Genomic DNA, 9,917 nt, shown 5'->3' with positions numbered 1-9,917 from the left:
GCGGGATGTATGTGGATGTAAGGGAAGGCTAAATAAAGGTCAGGTTCAGTGTCAGAAAAGCGATGACAGGACCGGTTGTGCCAAAGGGGTAAGTGGTTTATGGAGATCATCTTATGGTTTGGATTTGAAGGGGTGGTGATGGTGGGTGATATCTTGTGTTCCTTGCCTGGTTTTCACATTAGGAGCCCAGGTGTTGTGCATTTAGAAATTTAGGTTTTAAGGACTGGATAATTTGGAATATTTTGGGCATTTTAGGATGAATTAATTGCATATGCAAATGAGGAAACTGAAGCTCGGAGAGGTAACGTGACTTGCCCAAGGTCACAGAGTGGTCAGCATTCTTTCTATTACACTCCATGCTATTCTGGAAGTTGAGATGGGGCAAAATTTGAATTCTGGTGGCTGGTCGGCAACTTTGCTAATAACAGGAAAGTGATTCACAGACCTACAAAGTGGGAAACGTAGAAAGGTTAATGAATGTTATCAGTAACTTCTCCGCAGTGATCCTGAGAGATTTCCTCTTTACCCTTTCTCTAAGGCACTCCATCTTCCCACTCTCTATCAGACAACAATGTGCATTTTGAGATTTCTACAGGTCATTGGTTTTCGAAGGAGAGGGACAAAAAAGGGGGCTTGAATTTTGTTTTCTTTCCCTTCAAATATTTTTCAATTGAGTTCCCTCCTCTTAACATGTATTTGGCATTTAAAAACACTATTGTGAGTTTTCTAAAGCAGCTATTGTGATTGGAAGTGAAATTCTCCTTTTAGTGATTCTCAAAATTTAAACAGCCAATACAAACACATACAAAATAAAACTCACTAGGCTCATAATTCTAGTAATTGTCAGATGTAATAAAGATCTGCTACTAACGGCATCTTTGGAGGATTACCTGTTACTTGTATAATAAGGAGGCATCTCAGTCCTACCTCTTTTGTTTTGTCGTGGGGAAAAAGGATACAGATGCTTATGAAGATGCTTTGTAGACTCCAAATCAACAGAATCACAGCAGTAACACCCTTGCTGCCTTCCTTTCCTCTCTAGGAAAAAAAAATCCTGTCCTTTGTTTTCTGTTTGCAGAAAGCATGTGTATTGCTTCCTTGGCTTTTGATTATTTTATATTCCAAAAGAAAAAAAATCTCCTTGTTCATTCTTACTTATCTAACTGGAGCAAACAGCACAGCTAAATTATTACACCTTGGTCCTTACCTACTCCAAGACTCTGGGATTCACAGAATGGGCTTTCTCTGCAAGCACAGAAGAAAAGTCTGGTCAGAATGTGAAGGGGAACATAGCCTGCTTGCCTTGTCTCACTTAAGACTGGCCTTTTAAATCTGTTCCTTGAAGGTGGGATTGTTGAGTTTAGGGTTGTGATAACTTCTTAACTGATGTCCCTGACTTCAGTCTTGTTTATTCCAGTCCATCCTTCCTTTACACAGTTGCTAAAGTCATCTTCCTATTGCAAAAGTCTGAAGATGTCATTCTTCTGCTCAAAAAATGTTCATTGATTTCCTTTTCTAGTATAAAATGTGCAATTCCTTAGTGAGGCTTTGAGGACCATTCACAGATTGTGTCTAATCTACCCTGTCAGCCTTATTTTAACAGCTCTCACTTTCACTCAATTTATATTAGAACCAAATGGGATTTAGGGCTTTTTGCTGATCTTTCCTTGGTGTCTTCCACCTACCTGTATCATATCATATCAGCCCATCTCCCATATGTGAAATGCACTCTATTCTCTCTACCTGTTGAAATGTTTCTCTTCCTCTCGAGTTTGCAGAGGTTCCATGAAACTTTCTCTAATTTCCAGTCTACTTTCCTCCCACTTTCCTAGAATACTGTTGCTTTATTTCTCTCATTTGCCACATATCATACTTACTTGTGCCCATGTAATAACTCCTTAGTTCACTATAAATTCCTTGCAAGCAGGGGGATTTTGTTGATTTTCATTCTTGTATTCTTAAGACCTAGCATGGTGCCTTGCTTCCAATAGATACTTAATAAATGTTGTGTTACATTACACACAAGTGAGACTGGTGTCAGCTTTTAAAAGAAGCCATTTAAATTCTAAATACATAATTCAATTACATGAAAGCTACTATGCAAAGTGATGGGAGACAGAAACGATCAAACAAAAAAGACAAGATAATCTTTGCTGTCAAGGAACTTACATTTTATTACCAATCAGAAGTATTATTAATTATGCCAATACCATTTATTGACTCACCATGTGATACCTAAATTGACCTTTTTTTTTCTCCCTCAGTTTGCTTATCTGTAAGGTAGGAATGCTAGCTGGACATTTTCTGGAATGGATTGTGGTGACTGGAATCCTCTGAGGAAGGGCTAATGCTTTCACATTTCAGGGGAGACCTCAAAAAGGCAGTGCTGGCTCCCTGTTTCTATAGCTGTGGCTACAAAAGGGCTCAACCTTCAGGGTCTGTGGCTTGAGACAAGCAAAGGGCAGGGTAACAGCATGGTTCACCTGCATGGTGGGACATTCCAGATGGGAACAAATTCCAAGAATGGCAAAGATGATTAGGGGAAGGCTGGGGGAAGTAACAGTGAAGCCCTTTGCCATTGACACATAAGCTGTTATCAGCAGAGATTTCCGGGGATTTCTGGGGATTTGTCAGAGAGAAAGGTCAGCCAGCCATCAGTCCCAAGTCACCATCTGAATGGGCAACACTTTAGACACTGCCTCAGAAAACTTGGCCTTCTACTGTGCTGTTGTCTTAGGCTGTCCCCCTTGGGAACTGTGAACAGAAGCTGAGAAACCCCTGTGACCTCTGTCCTCATAGCTAGCCAGGACTCTGGATTTAGGTGGTACCTTTGCCAATAAGACCTTAGATCCAGACTAAGGGATAGGTGAGGGTAATCCCAATCTTTTCTGGCCATGCTATCCACACAAACCATTTCCCCTGTCTCTACCCTCATCCCCAATCCTACTCTTCCACCAATTTCTATATGGCAAGAATTCTTTGGGGCTAGTAATGACCAGGGCCTACAGGACTAAGATCACCACCAACCCAGAAAACCAAACTCCTCTGGGGGAAACACACCCACCTGTCCATTTGATGAAGCAACAGAGCTTTCACCGAAGAAGTTGTTGGAAATAGGATGGAACTTCAAGACCACAGAGTCTAGAAGTTTCTGGTTCTAGTCATAGAACACTAAGCCTTGAAATACATGGTCAGAGCCTCAAAATACTGGCTTTGGGGGTAGAGCTAGTGGGATATAAGAGTATGAAATAGCTTCTTAGAATCAAGGGGGGAGGGAAGAAAATCTTGGAAGGAAATAGATGAAATTAAGACTTAATTAAAAAAAGACATTTTATGAGAATCTTTACTATACTGTTTGGGTGAAAGGACTCTTATGTTGTTGCAATAATCATTAGTTTGATGAATCAATGGCAAATAAGTCTGTTGCTTTCTGGGAAATGTCAGGGACTGCATTCCCAATCTGGTGAATGAACCTTTGTTCATAAATTTTCCCACTGGGTTATCCTAGAGCAGTAGTGTCCAAATGATGCTTATTTTTGAATAAAAAACCATAACTCATCCATCAATTTCACTTAAGTGTTCTTCTACTTCTGGCCAAGGAGAACAAAACATGATAATCCAGGCATGTGCTTGCTAGTGAAATGTGGCATGTCTTGACAATTTCAACATGTTTTTTCCTTTAGCTGAAGTATCTTACTAGTTAAGCAATCCTTTGGGACAGCAAAAGGTTTTGTCTCAGGCAGATCATCAGTCCTAGGAACCAGTAGTTTGTTGTGGCTATTGAAAGTATGGGGAGATTTTTGATGTCATTGTTGGCACTTGTTTGAAATAGACTTTGCATTATAGCATTATCAAATTGTGTGCCATTTGTAGAATGGGTTGAGCTTGATATCTTTCTTATTAAGTAAATTAAAATCTGTTTTATTAATATATGTAATTAATATTAATAGATGATACAGTAACATGTACAATTATGAATATATGATATATTAATATAATTAATATTTAACAATAATGCACTAATTAATATTAATTATATAAAGGCAGAAAAGTTAACTATCAACCCTAGTTTTAAAAAAATCAATATTTGTTTACTGATACCAGCATATCAAAGGTAGTTTGGTAGAATGAAATGCACTGAATTTTGAGTCAAAGGACTTGAGTTCAAATTCTTGTTCAGCTACTAATCTGGGTGATCTTCCTTTATTTCTCCAGACTTCAGTTTTCTACTCTGTAAAGAGTGAGTTTTGGACTAAATGACTGCTAATATTCTTTCTAGCCCTAAATCCATGATCTACCATAACTAAATAGAGAAGTCTCATGATTTAAAAAAAAAACTTTAATTGATATCTTTGGTCTTTATGTAGCTGTCATTTCCTTCCACTCCCTTGTGACAGATAAAATATCTGTCACAGAAACTTGATCTGGTGATGTCTGTAATTCAGCGTACTCATCATCAGCTGTGAGGGGGTGGCTGTCGGGGGTGGTTGTCGTTATTGTCCAGCTGTGTGACTCCTTGTGACCCCATTTAAGGTTTTCTTAGTAAAGATACTTGTGTGGTTTGCCGTTTTCTTCTTCAGCTCATTTTACATTGGAGGAAACTCAGGCAAAGTGGGCTAAGTGACTTCCCTAGGGTCACACAGCTAGTAAATATCTAAGGCTGTATTTGAACTCAGGTCTTTCTGACTCCAGGCCTGGCGCTCTTCTACTGTGCTACCTAGCTGCCCCACTGTAAGGCAGGAAGTATATTTAATTATCTCTTTTCCAGGACCTTCATTAGTAGTTGTTTTTTTTTTAAAATTTTTTTTTTTTAGGGGCAGTTAGGTGGTGCAGTGGATAGAGCACTGACCCTGGAGTCAGGAGGACCTGAGTTCAAATCCAGCCTCAGACATATAACACTCACTAGCTGTGTGACTCTGGGCAAGTCACTTAACCCCAATTGCCTCACCAAAAAAAAAATATATTACTCAGAGTTCAACGTCCTTTTAATGTTCCTTTTTATTTACATTGTTGTCTTATATAGTATTCTCTGCCTTTTTTATTCTGTATCAGTTCATGCAGATCTTCCCATCTTTCTCTAAATTCCTCATACTTGCTATTTCTTACCATATAATATTCTATGATCTTCACATACCATAAATTTTTCAGCAGTTCTCCAGCTGAAGGACACCCTCTTTGTTTCCAGTTCTTTGGCTACTACAAAGTGTGCTGCTGTGAATATAAATAAAAATTCCTGCAGAACTTCCTTACCCCAACTTGATGTTTGGTTGATTCTTGGCTAGAGTTGGGGGTGAGGAGAAGAAAAAAATTTATAAGCAGATTATCTAATGCTGTTTACTGCAACACCTTGATGATTCGTGAACAGGATCTAGAGAGACAATGTTGAGTTGGGAAGTGTGACTTTAGATGAAGACCTCATCAGCTAGCTGCTTTCCAGCCTAACCACAGTTTATTGTGAGTTATGTGTCTGTGCATTGGTATTACCCATTCTGTAGTTTGACAGTTGGGCTCACCAGCTTTCCTTCCTCCACTGATTTACTAGTTAATCACACAAAAAAGGAGTTCTTAATATGGGGTCTGTAGGTTTCAGTGGGTCTATGAACTTACATGGGTGTAAAAATACATCTTTATTTCAGTACAATTGGTTTTCTTTGTAATCCCATGTATTTTACTTTATTCACTTAAAAAGATTTTTTTCTGAGAACTTGTCTTTAGGCTTCAGCAGGCTGCCAAAGAGGTCCATGACCTCACAAAAAGTAAAAAATCCTTGCACAGCCTGAACTCTTGGAGATGGTGCACTTGGAGGAATACAGAAAGAGTAAAGAAAACAGAAAGTGGATGACATGTTGGAGGTCAAGGCTGGTGGTTCTGCCTAGTAGAAATGCCAGTGACCGTGGTCCACAAACTAAGTTTCAGGGATCGCTTCTGAATTACTAAACTTTATAAATGATATTATTATTATTATTATTATTATTGTACAGAAGCTAGATGGGACAAAGGTCAACTTTTTGAGCTACTGCTAGTAAGGGAGAGGATCTGGATAAATAATAATAACAGTATCAGCAACAATAACTAACACCAACAATAGCTCACATTTACATTGCTATTTGAGGTTCACAATGGTCTTTCAGGATCACTAACAACCTTGTGATATAGGTTGAACAAGTGTTAATATCTCCATCTCTACGCAAATAATCCCCAGATCCTCCTATCCAACCCTAGTCTCTCTCCTGAGCTCCAGTCTGCCATCTGGACATTTCAGACGGCCTATATGCTATGTTTCAAACTCTGTCTTAAACAGAACTCATTGTCTTTCTCCTTAACCCCATCCCTTTTGTGAACTTTCACATTACTGTTCAGGGTACTATGATTCTCAAGACCTCAAGACCTCATATGAGGCAAGTGCCTCATATCTCTAACCAGTTGTCCATGCTTGTCAATTCTACCTTTAATCTGTCTCCTATTAATCCCCTTCTCTCCTCTCACACAGTCACCATGCTGGTTCAGGCCCTCATCACCTCTCACGTGGTCTTTTGTAATAGCCTCCTAACTACCCACATAGGCTTCTTAACAGGATTTTACTGAGCCAATCTTTAACCTGAGAATGATGATACAGCAGGCCAGAGACAAAGTGCCAGTAATCAGGTGGGAGTTTAATTATTTAGTTTCATTATGAGGAACAGATTTGCAAATCGGAAATTCTCCTTATCAGAATTCCACTTTGCTAAAGTGAAGACAAAGGTTATATACATAAATCACAAATAGGAAGGGAGGATAGAAGGTGAATTACAAACAATTGTTCAGTGGCTTCCCACAAGAAACCCACAAATCCCATGATACAAGAGTTCTGAAGTCAAGTCTTTGGGCGTCGTGACCACCTCCCTTAGGACACAGAACCAGAGTTCTGTGATGGGAACAGGTTCTATAATCTTTAATTTGCTTCACTTAAAGTACACAGGCAGTGATTGTGAGCATTGTCAAAGTTTGATCATTTCAAGCTGCATTGTGAGGTTTGACTCACAAGCTGGAAAAGGCAATTCTTGAGAATTCTAAATTATTAGTATATTCATTACACATATCAATATTGATCATTATAAAAATCATAATTCCCTTCGCATCCTAGATGTATCTTATTTCTATCAATTAATATTCATGTTATCTCAGGCATTAGAATGTAAGCCCCTTAAGGGCAAGGGGCTTTTTTTTTTTTTGGTCTTTTCTATGTGTCTTGAACATTTAGTACATTGCCTGCCTCATAGTAAACTCTTAATAAATGCTAATTGACTGATAGAATCACTTTACAGATTAGATTTTTCTGGATTTGGAGAATTTAAGAGGCTCATCAAGGGTCCTACAAGTATTAAGCATCAACACCAAGGTAGGAAGCTAAGACTCCTAGCTTTAAGACCAGAGCCCTTTCCTTCATACTTGATAGGTTGGGTCAAGTCTGAATAAGATGGTTCCTTCCTGCCACCTTTCTATAGTCCATCCTGGCTGAGCTCTTAGAGCTGGTGCATGGCTAAAGGGATGCATATAAATACCACACACAAACCTATTCCTTAATAGTTCAAAAGTTTTCTGTGAGAGCTGCCCTCTAATTATCCTTACTTTATAATCAGACATCCAGAATTCAAATGAATGCATCTTCTCATTTACAGATTACAAAGCCCTGAGTGCAGTACTCTCCTCTGTTTGCAGAGAATTATTTCACAGTTTGAAATCTGGTTTTCCTGTTTTTAGTGCATTACTTGCCATTGCCAAGAAACTCAATTCTGAACTGGTGCCTAGGGAGAAATGAAAAATTCATCTGTATTGACACGCCTTTGAATTGTAGATACTCAACATTCTAAAGTTGCCAAGTCATTCCACCTGTCTTCTGTAATTAAAATCATTCACTAGGAAGGGAAAAAGATAAGATTGACAGTGAATTCCCTTGAAATAGGGACCTAGGAAGGCTGAGCAATGCTTGGGGATGTTGTTGGCCGAAGAGAGATGGGAAAGAAAAGAGGGAAGAAAAGGGATAGGAAAAGGAAAGAAACAGGAACAGAAAAAGAATAAGGGAAAAAGGAAGAACAAGAAAAAAGGGAATAGGTTAGTCAACAGGCATTCATTAAATACCTGCAGTGCAGGCTCTGAGCTAATCATAGGGCTTATAGAGATATATAATATACATTTAACAACCTGTACTCATACCTACACCTATATATACATATAATATACGTGCATATACATATGCATACACATTATATGCATACATATACACATGCATATGTAAAATATACATATAAAAGCCCAAACCTATACCTATACACACATGATATATATATATGCATATAATATGCACGTATATAATATAATATACATGTATACATAAATATACATACACATAACCCAGCTATTCCCATACGTATACACACACATGATGGGGAGGGTGGACTCTACCAATACAGTTCCTGCTTTGTGTCCCAGGATGCTGGTCCTGGAAGGACCAGAGTGAAACAGAGGGTGGGGCAGAAGGAGAAATGGTGATGAATCCAGGGTCCTGGGCTTAAGTTCTGGCTCTGACATTTGTTAGTGATTGTGACCAGGTTAGTTAAACTGAGCCTCTGTTTCCTTCTCCATATAACAGGACGTCACACTACTTTTGGCACCCACCTCTCAGGTTTCTATCGTGATTAGCCCAAACCCCAGCATTGGCTCCAGGGCCCTAGCTCATGTATGGTTTAGTGGCCTCCATTTCTTTTGGAGTTGGACCCCACTGATGAGCAGGATGGAGGATAGTGGAGAGGAATATGAGGGAAGCCAAGAAGAAGGCTCTAGCATGAGAGGAAGTGAGGGTCTGAGCTTGAGTGGCTGCTGTGGGAATGGAGTAAAGGACATGGATATGAGAGAGATTGTGGAGGTAGAAATAGCAATACTTAGATACATGGGGTGAGTAAGAGGGAGGAGATGAAGATGGCAGCAAAGCTGGAAGACTGGAAGACTAGGGAGGGGATGGTGAGTTTTTGTCTTTTCCCTTTCTTCGTATTGCCAGTGCTTAGAACAGTGCTTGGCACAAGTAAAGATTTAATAACTTTTTGTTGAGCAATTACCTGACTGGTGCCCTCAAGTGTCTTAGGAAAGTTCCAAGGAAAAGTAGGTTTTCGAGAAAAGTTGATGAGTTCTCTTTTGAATGTGTTGAGTTTGAGATACCTACAGGATACCCAATACTAAATGTCTAATTGGTAGTTAGTAATTTTGGACTGGAGCTCAGGGAGAGATTTGGATGGAAGTTTACAGCTTTCTTTGGCAAGTCGCTGACAATTCAAGTCATAAATATGGAAAATCCACAGAATTAAATTTGGGCTTCAATAAATTGTAATTTAATTTAATTTTAATTTAGTTTAATTGAACTCCTGGAGGGAAAATAACTGATGGCAGAAGGGGAGAGGTGGATGGGAAGGTGGTAATATGGCCAGTGCAAAAAGCACTGGATTTGGAGTCTGAGGATTTGGGTTCAAATACTAGCCTGGCAAACCCTTTGGGCATGCTATAGAGGGGATTCCTGTTCAGATATGGGATGGCCTATATGGCCTCTGAGCTCCTTTTTAACTTTGAGATTCTGCTTACTCTTTGTGTGAATGTAGATAATTCATTTCATCCTTTGGGTCTCTGTTTATTCTTCTGGGAAGTGAGATTAAGCATCAGGGATTTATTAAGCACCTACTATGTGGTAGAGCCTGTGCTCTGGGCTCTCAAAAAGCTTGTATTCTCACTGAGGAGGCAACACGCACAAGATGCCTACTAAGTAGTAGGACAATAGCAGCCAGGGGAATCAGGAAAGTCCTCCTGTGGAAGGTGCTACTCTTGCTGAGTTGTAGAGAAAACCACAGATTTCAAGACGAAGAGGTGATAAGGGAGGGCACACAAGGCACTGG

General features: G+C 39.4%; 1 protein-coding gene across 2 annotated transcripts in view; it reads left to right on the top strand.

Moving 5' to 3' along the window:
- Positions 1–9,917, top strand: part of IL31RA (interleukin 31 receptor A) — a 90,269-nt gene continuing 80,352 nt past the window's right edge. For both annotated transcript variants that reach the window (XM_020997293.2, XM_020997276.2), the window contains exon 1: positions 1–88. The gene's annotated coding sequence lies outside the window, so the exon portion shown is untranslated. The remainder of the gene's footprint in view (positions 89–9,917) is intronic.

This window comes from Phascolarctos cinereus, unplaced genomic scaffold, assembly GCF_003287225.1.
Source record: "Phascolarctos cinereus isolate Bilbo 61053 unplaced genomic scaffold, phaCin_HiC Scaffold_4;HRSCAF=312, whole genome shotgun sequence".
Taxonomy (NCBI): domain Eukaryota; kingdom Metazoa; phylum Chordata; class Mammalia; order Diprotodontia; family Phascolarctidae; genus Phascolarctos; species Phascolarctos cinereus.
Note: the sequence above shows the minus strand (reverse complement) of the source record. Positions and strands in the feature narration are given on the sequence as shown.